Source organism: Nicotiana attenuata, chromosome 7 (genome assembly GCF_001879085.1).
Source record: "Nicotiana attenuata strain UT chromosome 7, NIATTr2, whole genome shotgun sequence".
NCBI lineage: Eukaryota > Viridiplantae > Streptophyta > Magnoliopsida > Solanales > Solanaceae > Nicotiana > Nicotiana attenuata.
In genome coordinates this window covers 112,073,729-112,090,369 of record NC_031995.1, presented here as the reverse complement: position 1 = coordinate 112,090,369, position 16,641 = coordinate 112,073,729, and positions in this window count along the sequence as shown.

Below are 16,641 nucleotides of genomic sequence, written 5' to 3'. Positions count from 1 at the left end.
ACATCCGGATCAAGAATATGGATTAGGAGTTAGAGTTGTTCTTGGACTCGAATTGTCAAAGGATCCACAATTCGAGTTCTTATCAGACTCTGATTACTAACTCTATAAATATAACGAATGTTCTCTTTTACAGGTGAATGCACATAAGCAGAAGTTAAGCATATTTGAGAGCAAAAAGATCAAGTCTGATTTGCAAGCAACATATGCGAGATACAAGTGTGCACGTCTGAAGCTACATGAACTAAGATAGAAGAACCAGTTTCATCATTGTGTTTATTCTAAGTATAGTTCAATTGTAGTAGGTTTTCATATTGTACCATTCAGCTTTATCTAGAAGCAATTGTAATAGGTATATTGAGTATTCAAGTTAGAGTTAACTTGAAAGTGTCGCAACAGTTGAGGCTGTGTGCTACACTGGGATTAGATTTAATCCTTAGGTTTACAAAGAGTTTTGTAAATGCAGTTTTTGGCTCAGTGATTTTAGTGGAGTTTGGGAAAATCCTACTGAGTAGTAGGTCGAGGTTTTTTCACCTTTTGAGCCAGGTGTTTTCCACGTAAAAATCTCTGTGCACTTTGCTTTCAGTATTTATTATTCCGCAAACTGCTGTAGTTAGAACACTTAGAAGAATCAGGTTCTTCTAACGCGAAAATTAGGTACCACACAAATCACCCCCCCCCCCCTCTTGTGTGGTATTGACGTTTAAAACATCATGTAACATGTGCACAAGTGAGATTATTTATGTCCTATAGGCATGTTATCTAACGAAACACATAGAAGCAGAGCATGTTGAACAAATTAAACACTCAGATCCTATAGGTAGGATTTCTACCCTTTCATGCAAACATTAGAATAGACTCATTTTCCCAATTTTTACTAATACCCCAATTGTTATTACTGTATTATTACAACCCCAATAATGAATATAAAATTACAGAATGGTACAGATAAGTATAGTGGGCCTAAGACAGGCCTAAAGTGTACTTAGCCCAGCCAGGCCTTCAATTTCGTCTCCACACAGATTTCAACATAGCCCATTAACCATAAGAGAATTTGGATTATACCTAACAGCCATAGTTGATCAAAAGATCCAGGAAACGGTCATTTACACAAGCCAATTGGCTTTTTCAGTAGGCATAGAGAGTGATAGAATTGAAATCAGGAAAGGTGGCCAAAGAACCATAGGCCATAGCGTGTCAGAGTTCACAAGGGCCTCAAAGTGGACCCCGAGCAGTGCTCACACTAGGGAGGTTAATAGAGAAGTTTTAGGGGGCCTTGGCTTTCAGCCGGCCAAGAATTAGAGACTCAGAATAGGGAAGCAACCAATGAAAATAGTAGTAAAGTAATAAGGCTTGGAAAAGTGCATTTTGCAAACATTACAAAGTGATCAAATAATGAACATGTCGACACGGAGGGTGCATGAATTCATGAAACAAATTGATACTGCAAATTCTCATATAACACATTGGGGCAGGGTGACATATTGATAAGAAACAAGGAGCCTGAAGCTGATGGGATTACCAAGTTAATAGGCAAGGAGCATTAGGCCAGTAAGACAAATAGTTGTCCCTAATGCAACAAATTTAAAACATAAAGAATCAAATTATGCTAAACAAATGGGCTATACAGTGTGACTTATACTTGATGAAGCAAACAGAATCAGATGTCACAGAGGCATCAGTCAAGAAAGACCAATTGTTAGAGGTACAGAATTGGATAGGGCAAGAACACAATAAGTGACAAGCATAGTCATAGGAACAAATTATAACTAGAGTGAAAGTTTAAACCGATTGGGGCGTACTAATAACATAAAACCACTATAGAAATTCAGAATCAGACAGGAAGCATGGATTAGGCCATATAACTAGTGCAAACACTCAAATTATAGATAATATTAGAAACATGCTTTGAATTGTCCAAATTCCCTAAGTTAGATACAAAATGCATTATTTAGGGCTAACAGTTTTATAGGCAGAATCACACATGAGAGTCAAGGAATTATATCAAGTCAGGCAATTTCAGAAATCATAGATATGCTAATTAAAACATAATGGAATAAACATTGCAAAGGTTGAGAAACTAACCCGTTATTGCTCAACAAACAAGAAAAGAACAGCAATCAGGACCCAGAATCTCAGATGCATCAATTTCCCAAGGGTTTCAAGAACCCGGGGCAGTGCTCACACCCAAGGAAGGTCGGAAAGTAGGAAATCCGGTGGCCTTGGCTTTCAACCGGCCAAGAACCAAACAGAACAAGATAACAAGTGAACACAGAATAAAAGCCCCAATATTTTCAGTGAAAATTAGCGATTGAAATCTTCTCTTGAAGGGAATGGGGGAGGGGTTTGTATAATAGTAAATACCAAGCAGTAACTGAGTGATTTAAGCTATAAACAAGGAAAATGAATATACAAATAGGTCTGAAAAATCAATTTAGGAGACTGCAAGCCCTAGTTTTTTTAGGGAAAGCAAATATCAACAGAATATACACAAAACATTAGCATAGGACGAATGTAAGGCCCCGTGAAAATTTCTACTCAAAACCCGGAAGCTCGTAGTACCAAGTTAGGAATATGTGTTAGAAATTTGTAAAATTCTTCGCGGTGAGCTTGCTCACCGCGGTTCGGAACCTTTGGACTGATCTGTGCATTAAAAAGTTAAGGAATAATATTTTACAGAAAAGTGCATTTATGCGGTCCATTATGCGGCCGCATAATAGCTATGCGGACCGCATAGTCGCCGCAGAGTCAGATAGTTTTATGGTTAATTTTGAGGTCAACTATGCGGCCAATTATGCGATCACATAATCAATATGCGGGCCGTATAGTCATCGCATTATCCCCTTGAAATTTTTGCAAGGGGCAGTTCTGCGGTGCATTATGCGACCGCAGAATAGGTATGCGGACCGCATTCTTGTCGCATACCCGGGCAGTTTGTTCAGGTTTTTGAAGCTATTTTTGCGGTCCCTTTTGCGGGCCACATGTCCATTATGCGATCGCAGATTGTGTCGGGGATCCTATTTTTTAACTTTTAAAACCCGACCCCTTCCCATTAAAAACACCCCATCAGACCTCTTTTATGCTATTTTATTGCAAATAGAGTGAGAGAGGATGTTCTAGAGGGGGAGAGAGTGATCTTCATCAAGTCCCCACCCAATCCTTGCCTAAACCCTTGAAGAATTTCAAGTAAAGCTGCTAGGCCTTCACCCCAAGAGGTAAGAACTTGAGCCCTAACCTTTGGTTACAAAATTCACACTAGAATGTGCAATTAGCTTGTGGGTTCATGGGTATAAAAATGGATTTTCTTGCATGCATAAAAGATAATAGGGCATGGGGAGGCTGTGAACTAAAAAGATAGCAATTGGGGTGTAAGATGATGAAAATCTCTCACAAAAGGGTCCTAAAATCACAATGCACACTTAATGCTTGATAATATGCTCAAATGAGCTAGAATCTTAATCATGTCTCTAATTCTTGGTTCAATTTGTAATTCCCATAAAATAGATTGAAGTTGCTAAGAGTCCCGAAATTGTGTATGAATTTAAGGAAAACTCTATTGGGGTATGTATGGCTAAAACCCCCATTTATTAGAAATTGAGCTCCGTTGGTGTATGTGCAAATGTGGTAAGACTGAAATTGGATTGATGAATTGATTGTTATCTCACATGAATTGGTTTTGCAACTATTTATACGTGAAAGGTGTGCCTCAATGTGTTCAATATACTATTCTTGATAATTTAAAGATGTGCGAAGAATATAAACCATGTGTTGGAATGCCTAGACCTCAAGTCAAGATTAAAATTGAGATTGTCATACCAACTATGTGAAATCTTATCTATGCTTACAACTTGAATCGCTCTTGTATGTGCCTATTGTCCTAAATTGCAAGGTTAGTATTGAAAGTGAACATGATGTGATAATTGTGGCCCGAAGTGCCTATGAATTGATATATGTGAAATAAAGAATGAAACGAGATGATTAATGAGAAAGGAACAACGCCTTGGTAAGGCGGCCTAGCCGATTGGGCCGTGATCGGATGCCATGCCGCACACATGGTGGTATTGTGCTGGTATTAATTCCGGGAAAGGAGAATGAGATTGTGATTGAGGTATATGTCTCAAATGAGGCAACCTAGTCGATCGGGTCGTGATCGGACTCCGCTCAAGATAGCGGTGGTATTGCGAATAATGATGAACAGTATGAAATGCCCCAAACTAAAGCTATGGAAATTATGTGAAAGTTATATGATTCTTTTATTTGATGATGTGGTGATCGTTTAAAGCTTTTGATTTATACTTGTGATTTTCCTATTCTTGTATGATAGTTCTTTCTAATCAGATGGTATTTAGTTATACATACTAGTACTATTCCATGGTACTAACGTCCCTTTTGCCGGGGGCGCTACATCTTTCCATGAATGTAGGTGGCTCCATAGCGGACAGTGCCGATCGTAGATAGCGGAGCATCCTCCATTCAGCAATCTTGGTGAGCCCCTCTTCTTTCAGGGGTGATGCAGTATGTGTTTTGTTATAGATTTCCACTTTTGAGGTATAGCCGGGGCCTTGTTGCCGGCGTTATCATAACTGTCTTTTGTATCTTTAGAGGCTCCGGAGATGTTTGTGTGGGTTATGTATGGGTGTTGGATGGGTCAATGAACTGTGTTGTAATTCTAAACTCTAGTTCTTCTAAACTGTAACTGTATGAAATCTTGAAAACTTAACCATGGTTTAAGGTTTGTGATATGAAATGAACTAACAATGTTGAATATACGATCTTTCCTATTGACTAAATAAACGAAAGTGTGGTTTCCTTAATCGTATTGAGTTGGGTAGAAAGTGTTAAAAAGACTTGCTCATTTGGGTTCACTCGATTGAGTGCAGGTCGCGCCTCCCAAGGTTGGGGCGTGAAGCCTAAGGTTTTAAAGTGTCCTAGGATGTCTCGGAGCCGTGTCTAGTAGAGTCCTTCTTATCGGCGTGCAGTCGAACACATCTATAATTTGGAGGCTACTTGGGCACTTAGGAATATCATCCTTCTTTGATATTCTGGATCGTGCGGCAAAACTTGTTATGAAACTGTTCCCCCTCTAACTAGTGCATTCTTTCAACTTTCAGTACATGGTACCAAAGAAGAAAGCCAGAATTGGCCAAGAAGCCAATGCCACCTCAGGAGTGGCTGATGATTCCCTACTTGATACTGCGGGTGAGGACAGTCGCCCTGCTATCACCCTGCTTGATTCTTCTATTCTGGAGTAGACTACCCCAGTTCCTACACCTACGGGGGGTACCACTATCCCTCCCATTGATACTCCTGTTCCGCCTCCAGCCCCAGCTTTCGGTTCTGGTATTTTTGATGGGTATCTTAGGGGAGATATTCAGATGCTGACTCAGCTAGTAGCCTTTCAGGCCCAGAGGTCAAATGTTGCGCTCAGTTCATCCAGCTAGCAAGGGGATTCCACCAGTTCCAGGGTGAACAGATTTCTTCAGTTAGACCCTCCAGTGTTTACGGGTGCCAATACGGAAGAAGACCCTCAGGATTTTATTGATGAGATGCACAAGACCCTCAGGGTTATGCGTGCAACTGAGACAGAGGGAGTAGAGTTGGCTGCCTACCATCTAAAAGGGGTGGCTTATGCGTGGTTTGAGTTGTGGAAAGATTCTCGTGAGGAGGGAAGCAATCCGGCGAGGTGGAGCGAGTTTGCCGATGCCTTTGTGGATCATTTCCTGCCTGCGGAGACAAGGGCAGCCCGTGCCGCATAGTTTGAGAATCTGAAGCAAGGTAGCAGAAGTGTGTTAGAGTACCATATGGAGTTTGCGCGCCTGTCCAAGTATGCTATTCACATGTTGCCCACAATGGAGGCTAGGGTGCGCCGGTTTGTTCAGGGTCTTAATCCTTTGACTATTAATGAGGCTTCTACAGCTGCCTTGAATTATGACATGAATTATGGGAAGATGGTGGCTTTTTCTCAGGCCACAGAGAACCGTAAACTGAAGAACAGGATGGAGAGAGAGGGTAACAACAAGGCTCGATCAATATGGGGGAGTCACCAGGTGGGGGAAGATCAGCTTTCAGGGGAGGATCATCAGGGCCGTCCCAGTCTGTTGCACAGTCTTCAGCCAGTGCACCGCCGTCAGGGCCCAGCCAGCAGCAGCAGTGGAGTCGTTTCAGGCTCAGTCCGGGCGACAAGGGATCCTACCAGCGGGGTCGATCAGGAGAGAGATCCCGGCAGCAACAGAGGTCCCCGTTCCCCAGGTGCGGGATGCACTCAGGGATTTGCTACTTGCAGTTACCCGTATGCTATGGATGTGGGATGAGGGGTCATATTCAGAGGCATTGTCGTGTATCCCGCTAGGGAGCGGGTAGGGGTACAACACAGCCAGCCAGCCCAGCAGCTGCTACGTCTTCAGCCCCCCCTCCAGCTCGAGGTACCCCAGCACCCGCGGGGCGTGGTGCAGCTAGGGGTGGTCCACAGAGTTCGGGAGGACCCAACCGGTTCTATGCTATGAGTGGTCGCCAGACCGTAGAGGCTTCTCCAAATGTTGTTACAGGTATTCTGACTGTCCAATCTCATGATGTGTACGCACTTATTGACCCCGGTTCCACCTTATCCTATGTTACCCCTTTTGTTGTTATGGAATTTGGGATAGAACCGGATCAGCTTCATGAGCCATTCTCGGTGTCTACTCCGGTTGGCGAGTCTATTACGGCTGCTCGAGTTTATAGAGGTTGTGTTGTTACGGTGCGTGGTAGGGATACCATGGCCGATCTTATTGAAATGGGGATGGTCGATTTTGACGTAATAATGGGAATGGATTGGCTTTATTCATGTTTTGCCAAGCTTGATTGTCGGACTATAACTATGAGGCTTGAATTTCCTAATGAGCCCGTTGTGGAATGGAAGGGAGATAATGTAGTGCCTAAAGGTCAGTTTATTTCATACCTTAAGGCCGCAAAGATGATCAAGAAGGGGTGTATCTACCATTTAGTTCGGGTCACGGACACCGATGCCGAGGCACCTAGCCTTGAGTCCGTGCCAATCGTTAATGAATTGCCGGATGTCTTTCCAGATGAGCTCCCTGGGATCCCACCAGACAGGGAGATTGATTTTGGGATCGATGTGATGCCAGGCACGCAGCCTATATCAATTCCACCTTACAGAATGGCACCGGCAGAATTGAAGGAACTAAAGGAACAATCGAAGGATTTGTTAGAAAAGGGTTTCATCCAGCCGAGTGTGTCACTGTGCGGCGCACCAGTTTTATTTGTAAGGAAGAAAGATGGGTCGCTACGGATGTGTATTGACTACCGGCAACTTAACAAAGTCACAATCAAAAATAAATACCCTCTACCAAGGATGGATGATTTGTTTGATCAATTGCAAGGTGCTAAGTGTTTCTCAAAAATTGACTTGCGGTCCGGATATCACCAATTGAAGATAAGGGAGCAGGATATTCCAAAAACAGCTTTCAGAACTCGATATGGGCACTTTGAATTTCTGGTGATGTCTTTTGGGAAAACAAACGCCCCGACAGCTTTCATGGATCTCATGAATCGAGTCTTCAAGCCTTTTCTAGACTCCTTTGTAATAGTGTTCATCGACGATATTCTTGTGTATTCCCGAAGTCGGGAGGACCATGCTAAACATCTCAGGGCAGTTCTGCAGACTCTTCAGCAGCACCAATTGTATGCGAATGTTTCGAAATGTGAATTTTGGCTTGAATCAGTCGTGTTTTTGGGTCATGTCGTCTCTAGGGAAGGAATTATGGTTGATCCTCAAAAGATTGCAGCAGTGAAAAATTGGCCTAGACCTACTACCCTGATCACTCCCAACTCTAGTCCTAAAAAGGATAAGCGGTCGCTGCAAATATAATCCGGTCTAAAAGTCCGGAGTCGAATCCCACAGAGAACTAAGGCTTAGCTGTATCTGTTTAATATCACTAAGAAGACAAGTTTGAACAATTTCCTAAATTTTAAAGATTGAGATTTATATTTCTAACTAATTAACTAGCAAATACTAAAAAGCGGTAAAATTATCAACTAACGAGACAAAGAGTTGGAGACTAAATTAAGGAGATCTAGAGTTATGATTTTCCCAATTGTCGGAATCCTTCTAGCTATGTTCCCTACAATTTTGCCAATGTATTCTCTACTGATCATGAGCACTTTAGGTGTCATAATTCTCTCTCGAGCAACTACAATAATTTACTAGACATATTTTCTCGAACTACGCTAGTTGGCTTCATCTAACCGCTCACTATGACCACGTCAAGGCCTTGTTATTTCTAAACCTACCTTTAAACCCAATGTATTGATTTCTCACATACGTTAGGAGTGACGTTGTTCAACAACTACCTAAATATGTACTCTCTCGAGCAGTACACACTAAATAGGCACAGTCAATTGATGGCCATTCAATCAACAACAACAAACACATAGTTGAACAAGTAGAGAGATCCAACGACTTAATTATATAAAAACATAACAAGAATTCATCCTACAAAAGGTTCTATCAAAACTCTAGAAAATGAATTAGCTATTCATAATAGTATGTAAAACTACAATACTAAAAATTATAACCAACAATGAAAAAGAGGAAGAGGAAGGAAAAACTCTTTGAAGAATTCCCCGCCTTGCTCCTATTGTGTCTCTGCCTCCTTAGGTCGAATCTCCGGTCTCCTTAGCCTCCTTAGGTCTAAATTATGTCAAAAGTGTGTCCAACCTCTTAAAATAACATTTTTCCATGTATATGTACCAAGTAGGGTCGGGCCCAAACTATTATACCTTCTCCTACGCAAAAAAGGACAATTTTTTCACATCTGAACAGCCGCGGCCGCGGTCAACCGTGGTACGAACGCGGTATTTGGCAAGTATACTGCCTCAGCCCGCCTCAGGTCCGCGGTTGCGGTTTCGACCGCGTTTTTCACCCTGTTCCATTTGGAATTTGGGAAAACGTAAAACATGAAAGTTGTATACCTTTGAGTTAGCTTTCCAATCATATATTGTGGAGCTCAAATAGAGTTCTGAGAAAAAAGTTATGTGCATTTTACTAGACAGTGCGCAATATGCCTACTCGATTCTTCGTCTTGTTGCTCTATCATCCGTTGATCCCCGAATACGATCCCGACTTAATTTCTTGGGCTTTTACTCAGATTTCAAAGCTCCAAATCACTTGAATTCATTCCATAACATCTATATAGCTCGGAATCACTCCTACAAGGCATAAAACACACACTTAGTGCAAAACACTAGCGATTAAAGCGCAAACTCAACTAAAGTGCAGTAAATTAGCATGTAATAATCGACTAAAATACGTAATTATAGTCTATCATCACACCCCAACAGAGATTCGCAGTTTCTTCGGTTTGGCCGGGTACTACAGAAGATTTGTGGAGGGATTTTCTACTCTTGCCTCTCCATTGACTAAATTGACGCAGGAAGCAGTTAAGTTCCAGTGGTCCGATGCTTGTGAAAGGAGATTCCAGGAATTGAAATCAAGATTGACTACAGCACCGGTATTAACCCTGCCAGAGGGTACAGAGAGATTTGTGGTGTATTGAGATGCTTCAAGGATCGGGCTTGGGTATGTGCTGATGCAACACAGCAAGGTTATAGCCTACGCTTCTAGGCAACTCAAGAATCATGAAAAGAACTATCCAACCCACGACTTAGAGCTCACGGCAGTGGTGTTCGCACTAAAGATTTGGCGACGTTATTTGTATGGGGTCCATGTGGATGTATTTACGGACCACAAGAGCCTTTAATATATTTTCAAGCAAAAGGAGTTGAATCTGAGATAGAGAAGATGGATAGAGTTACTCAAGGACTATGATATCGATATTCTCTATCATCCGGGAAAGGCCAATGTTGTGGTGGATGCTCTTAGTCGGAAATCTATGGGAAGTTTTGGCTCATTTGAAGGCATGTCAATGGTCGTTGGCCCGAGAGGTTCACCAGTTGGCTAGTTTGGGAGTTCGCTTTGCGGACTCTAATGAAGGAGGAATAATTGTGCAGAATAGGGTTGAATCATCGCTTGTGGCAGAGGTGAAAGAGAAGCAGTTCAATGATCCATTGTTGGCACAGCTGAAAGAGGGGATTCGTAAACACAAGACCATAGATTTTTCCTTGGGCATGGATGATGGTACCCTACGGTACCAAGGCCGCCTATGTGTTCCGGATATTGACGGTCTTCGGGAAAGGATCATGGCAGAGGCTCACACTTCCAGGTATTCTGTGCACCCAGGTTCTACAAAAATGTATCATGATCTCAAGGAAGTTTATTGGTGGAACAACATGAAAAGGGATGTAGCGGACTTTGTGGCTAAGTGTCCGAACTGTCAGCAAGTGAAAGCCGAACACCAAAGGCCCGGTGGATTGGCTCAAAACATAGAAATTCTGATGTGGAAATGGGAAATGATCAACATGGATTTTGTTGTAGGATTACCGCGCACTCCGTGCTAGTTCGACTCAATTTGGGTGATCGTGGATCGACTCATGAAATCAGCGCACTTCTTGCCAGCTAAATCTACCGACACAGCGGAACAGTATGCTCAGTTGTATATCAGAGAAATAGTTAGGTTGCATGGCACTCCTGTCTCAATCATTTCAGATCGAGGGGCTCAGTTCACAGACAACTTTTGGAAGAAATTTCAGCAAGGTTTGGGCACTCAGGTAAATCTTAGCACAGCTTTTCACCCTCAGATCGATGGGCAAACAGAGCGGACTATTCAGACGTTCGAAGACATGTTGCGTACTTGTGTTCTTGATTTCAAGGGTAGTTGGGATGATCATTTGCCACTCATAGAGTTTGCTTATAATAACAGCTTCCATGCTAGTATCCAGATGGCACCATTTGAAGCATTGTATGGAAGGAGATATAGATCTCCCATTGGGTGGTTCGAAGTCGGAGAAGCTGAATTGATAGGGCCGGACCTGGTGCATCAGGCTATGGAGAAAGTCAAGATTATTAAGGAGAGGTTGAAAACTGCTCAGAGTCGCCAAAAGTGTTATTCAGACATTCATCGTAGAGATTTAGAGTTCAAAGAAGATGATTGGGTATATTTGAAGGTTTCCCCCATGAAGGGTATCATGCGGTTTGGAAAGAAAGGAAAATTGAGTCCGAGGTATGTCGGACCGTACAGAATCATTCAGAGGGTTGGTCAGGTTGCATACAAGCTCGAGCTGCCACCCGAGATGTCATTGGTACACCCAGTCTTCCATGTGTCTATGTTGAAGAAGGTAGTGGGAGATCCGTCCACTATTGTGCTAGTTAAAACTATTGAGGTTAATGAAGAACTGTCATATGAAGAAGTTCCAGTTGCCATTCTTGACAGGCGAGTCCGGAAATTGAGAAATAAGCAAATTGCCTCCGTAAATATGTTATGGCGGAACCAGTAGGTTGAGGAAGCCACTTGCGAAGCCGAGGAGGAAATGAGAAAGAAGTACCCACATTTGTTTCTATAGCCATGTAATAGCTTTTATGCATTTGGTTCCTATGAATTCTGTATCCTTTGAATTGGCCTATGTAAAAACTGTTCTATTTTGGTTATATGTTGCCTATGCGGCCATGGTTGGTGTCGTTATAAGTTATGTCATATCTATGGATTGTGTATATGCTGTTAGGATATGTTTCTGGGGCTCTCTGACAGGTGGATAGGCCTAGTTACAAAGGAAACTCTGGCAAAACTTTTGGCAATTTAAGGAGTTAGCCAAATTTGGGGCTGTTGATATGTTTCATGTTGTAAAAAGCTGGGGTTGCATGAAGATTTCTAATGAGTGAACCTTGATCCTCATTCGAGGACGAATGATCCTAAGTGGGGGAGGATATAAGGCCCCGTGAAAATTTCTACTCAAAACCCGAAAGCTCGTAGTGCCAAGTTAGGAATATGTGTTAGAAATTTGTAAAATTCTTCGTGGTGAGCTTGCTCGCCGCGGTTCGGACCCTTTGGACTGATCTGTGCATTAAAAAGTTAAGGAATATTGTTTTCCAGAAAAGTGCATTTATGCGGTCCATTATGCGATCGCATAATAGCTATGCGGACCGCATAGTCGCCGCAGAGTCAGACAGTTTGATGGTTAATTTTGAGGTCAACTATGCAGCCAATTATGCGATCGCATAATCAATATGCGGGCCGCATAATCATCGCATAATCCCCTAGAAATTTTTGCGAGGGGCAGTTCTACGGTGCATTATGCGACTGTAGAACAGGTATGCAGACCACATTCTTGTCGCATACCCGGGCAGTTTGTTCTGGTTTTTGGAGTCATTTTTGCGGTCCCTTTTGCGGGCCGCATGTCCATTATGCGATCGCATATGCGATCGCAGATTGTGTCGGGGATCCTATTTTCTAACTTTTAAAACCTGACCCCCTCCCATTAAAAACATCCCATCAGACCTCTTTTATGCTATTTTACTGCAAATAGAGTGAGAGAGGAAGTTCTAGAGGGAGAGAGAGTGATCTTCATCATGTCCCCATCCAATCCTTGCCTAAACCCTTGAAGAATTTCAAGTAAAGCTGCTAGGCCTTCACCCCAAGAGGTAAGAACTTGATCCCTAACCTTTGGTTTCGAAATTCACACTAGAATGAGTAATTAGCTTGTGGGTTCATGGGTATAAAAATGGATTTTCTTGCATGCATAAAAGATAATAGGGTATGGGGAGGTTGTGAACTAAAAAGATATCAATTGGGGTGTAAGATGATGAAAATCTCTCACAAAAGGGTCCTAAAATCACAATGCACACTTAATGCTTGATAATATGCTCAAATGAGCTAGAATCTTAATCATGTCTCTAATTCTTGGTTCAATTTGTAATTCCCATAAAATAGATTGAAGTTGCTAAGAGTCCCGAAATTTTGTAAGAATTTAAGGAAAGCTCTATTGAGGTATGTATGGCTAAAAACCCCTCTTATTAGAAATTGAGCTCCGTTGGTGTATGTGCAAATGTGGTAAGGCTGAAATTGGATTGATGAATTGATTGTTATCTCACATGAATTGGTTTTGCGACTATTTATATGTCAAAGGTGTGCCTCAATGTGTTCAATATACTATTCTTTATAATTTAAAGACGTGCGAAGAATATAAACCATGTGTTGGAATGCCTAGACCTCAAGTCAAGATTAAAATTGAGATTGTCATACCAACTATGTGAAATCTTATCTATGCTTACAACTTGAATCGCTTTTGTATGTGCCTATTGTCCTAAATGCAAGGTTAGTATTGAAAGTGAACATGATGTGATAATTGTGGCCCGAAGTGCCTATGAATTGATATATGTGAAATAAAGAATGAAACGAGATGATTAATGAGAAAGGAACAACGCCTTGGTAAGGCGGCCTAGCCGATTGGGCCGTGATCGGACGCCATGCCGCACACATGGTGGTATTGTGCTGATATTAATTCCGGGAAAGGAGAATGAGATTGTGATTGAGGTATATGTCTCAAATGAGGCAACCTAGTCGATCGGGTCGTGATCGGACTCCGCTCAAGATAGCGGTGGTATTGCGAATAATGATGAACAGTATGAAATGCCCCAAACTAAAGCTATGGAAATTATGTGAAAGTTATATGATTCTTTTATTTGATGATGTGGTGATCGTTTAAAGCTTTTGATTTATACTTGTGATTTTCCTATTCTTGTATGATAGTTCTTTTAATCAGATGGTGTTTAGTTATACATACTAGTACTATTCCATGGTACTAACGTCCCTTTTGCCGGGGGCACTACATATTTCCATGAATGTAGGTGGCTCCATAGCGGACAGTGCCGATCGTAGATAGCAGAGCATCCTCCATTCAGCAATCTTGGTGAGCCCCTCTTCTTTCAGGGGTGATGCAGTATGTATTTTGTTATAGATTTTCACTTTTGAGGTATAGCCGGGGCCTTGTTGCCAGCGTTATCATAACTGTCTTTTGTATCTTTAGAGGCTCCGTAGATGTTTGTGTGGGTTATGTATGGGTGTTGGATGGGTCAATGAACCGTGTTATAATTCTAAACTTTAGTTCTTCTAAACTGTAACTGTATGAAATCTTGAAAACTTAACCATGGTTTAAGGTTTGTGATATGAATTGAACTAACAATGTTGAATGTACTATCTTTCCAATTGACTAAATAAACGAAAGCATGGTTTCCTTAATCGTATTGAGTTGGGTAGAAAGTGTTAAAAAGGCTTGCTCAGTTGGGTTCACTCGATTGAGCGCCGGTCGCGCCTCCCGAGGTTGGGGCATGACAACGAATATAGACAAAAATAATACTCAAAATTAGAGATTTGAACCGATTTTGGTTCGATTTTGAAGACATTTGTAAACCCTAGTTTTAGGGAAAGTAAATATCAAGAGAATATAAACAAAAATCGGACTCACAGTAGCATAGGATGAATAGACAGAATAACACTCAAAAATCAGGGATTTGAACCATTTTTGGTTCGATTTCGGAGAGATCTCATTGCCATGTTTAGGCAAGCACTGTAGGAGAATAGCCAGTACCAGAAAGGGGGTCGTATATGGCAAGAAACATCCATTGAATCCCATATTTGGTGGGATTAGGAGAAGATTTAGGGAGGGCGGCGTTTTTAGGGTTCTTCAGAGAGGTGGAGAGACGAGAGGGTAATGAGGCGGCGGGGCAAAGGGGAAATGGATTAGAGTATGGATAGGTGATGGGATAATTAAAAGGGAAGGGTGAATAAAGGTCGTTGATCTTGAGAGATCAACGACCAAGATTAAAAATTTGGAACGTGCGGGTCATGGAAATGGAGCACCGACCGGGTTTTGGGTCAGGGGTTGTTTGGTTTGGGCTAGGGTTATTGGGCTAGAGGTATGGGGTTTTGGGCCGTTTATTTGGTCCGAAAATTGGTTAAAAATGGGTTGTTATTTAAATACCCAACATTTATCAAAAATAATTTATAAAAGTAATTAATAAAATTAAAAAAAATATTATCTATGCACTAAAATGATTGAAAATAATAGCCTAACATTATAAAAATATAAAATATTATTTTGGCACAAGTAATGTAATTATACATGAATATAGGTTATTATTGCAAAAATATGCATTTAGCCTAAAAATGCAAATGCAATTATAGAAAAATAAAGTAATATATTATAAAACATACATGTTGGTGTAAATAATAAGTCTGGATGATTAAGTCATCCCAAAATATTTTAAAGGATAATTATTAGATGTTTATATAATAAAAATATAGAAAGAAATGAATTTAGAGCCTTTAAAAATTATGAAAAATGCTTGTATAGGTTTCTAAACTAAATAATGATGCAAACATGCTATTTTGAGAGTATATATACAATTTGAGAAAATATTTGAGCAAAATTGGGTATCAACATTTACAGCAGAACTAATCAAATGGAAAATAAGTCTCTGAAGTTGAGAAGTGCAGCAAGAAGTTTAATTCAAACACAGCTTGATAACAACAGTAAACAATAGTAGAAAACAGCACACAATAGCTTTAATCCTCAACTCCAGAAATCCAGCAGTAGACCAAAATCAATGAAACAGTGTTGACAATTACTGATTTTCGTTTTTCAGAGTGTTTCTTGTGAAAAAAAGAAGAGTGAGGATGAGGAAATTTTTCAAAGGAACAGTGTGTTCAATGAAAATCAATGAAGATGAGTCTTTTTCTGTCCTCCCAAAATGCAGAAGGAGAGCCCTTTCCTATAAGGAAAAATCTGAGAGCTCACTTCACATGTGCCCTCCCTAAAATTAAGGAAAAAGAGCATCTTTTTAACCAAATTTGTACAACTGTCCTTTCCAAATGTTTTAATCCAATTTTCAGCATCTTTTTCTTAACAACTTTGGACAGCTGTCCATTATCTAAAAGCTTCCTATATGCCTATCTAAGATTCCCTCAAATTCAATTCCTAAACTACCATGCAAGACCCCTGTATTTACCTATAGTAATCAACCTGGGTTTGGGCTTCTTAGCCCATAACCCACAGAATCTGAACTTGACCAAAGCAGGGCCAAGACATCAGAAAAAAAGAATTCGAATCAATTAAAATAAATACCAAAACAGGAAGTAATCAAGAATGAAATGATTTTAACAATTAATCCTGAATTAACCTAAACATGCAATATTAAACTAAAAAATCACTTAGCTAAACAATTAAGTAGAAAATGAAGATGAGAAAGAAAAGGTTACCGGCACTAAAATGGGAAAATTCGGGCTCGTGAGTGTTCTGACCGATTAGGGGTAAATCGACCGGATTCCGCGACTTCGACATGACCCAAAACTAATGTCAATGGATTGCTCATGTCAAGAGCAATCAACAAGCGTGAGCTATGAGCCAAATAGAATAAAACCATTGGACAAATCAGAAGGGAACTAAAAACTAAGTTTTCTGGGATTTTAGATCTATTACTAGGTGAATTCGGATGGGTTTTGGAGGCTAAAACTAAGATATTGGGAGTGGGGGAAGATGATGATCGCGGGGTGTGGATTTGGGGCGGTTTGGAATGGTGTTTGGGGTGGCTCCACCGGGGTGGACCTTGTGGCGGCTAGGATTTGAAGGAGAGGGGTGAGGGTGAAGAAGATGAAGAAAATGAGGGATTTCGTTTGGGAGAGGGGGGGTTAATCTTGTTCAGAAAATTATAAGGAACGGGGTCGGTTAGTTGCGATCTATTCGATCTGTGGTGAT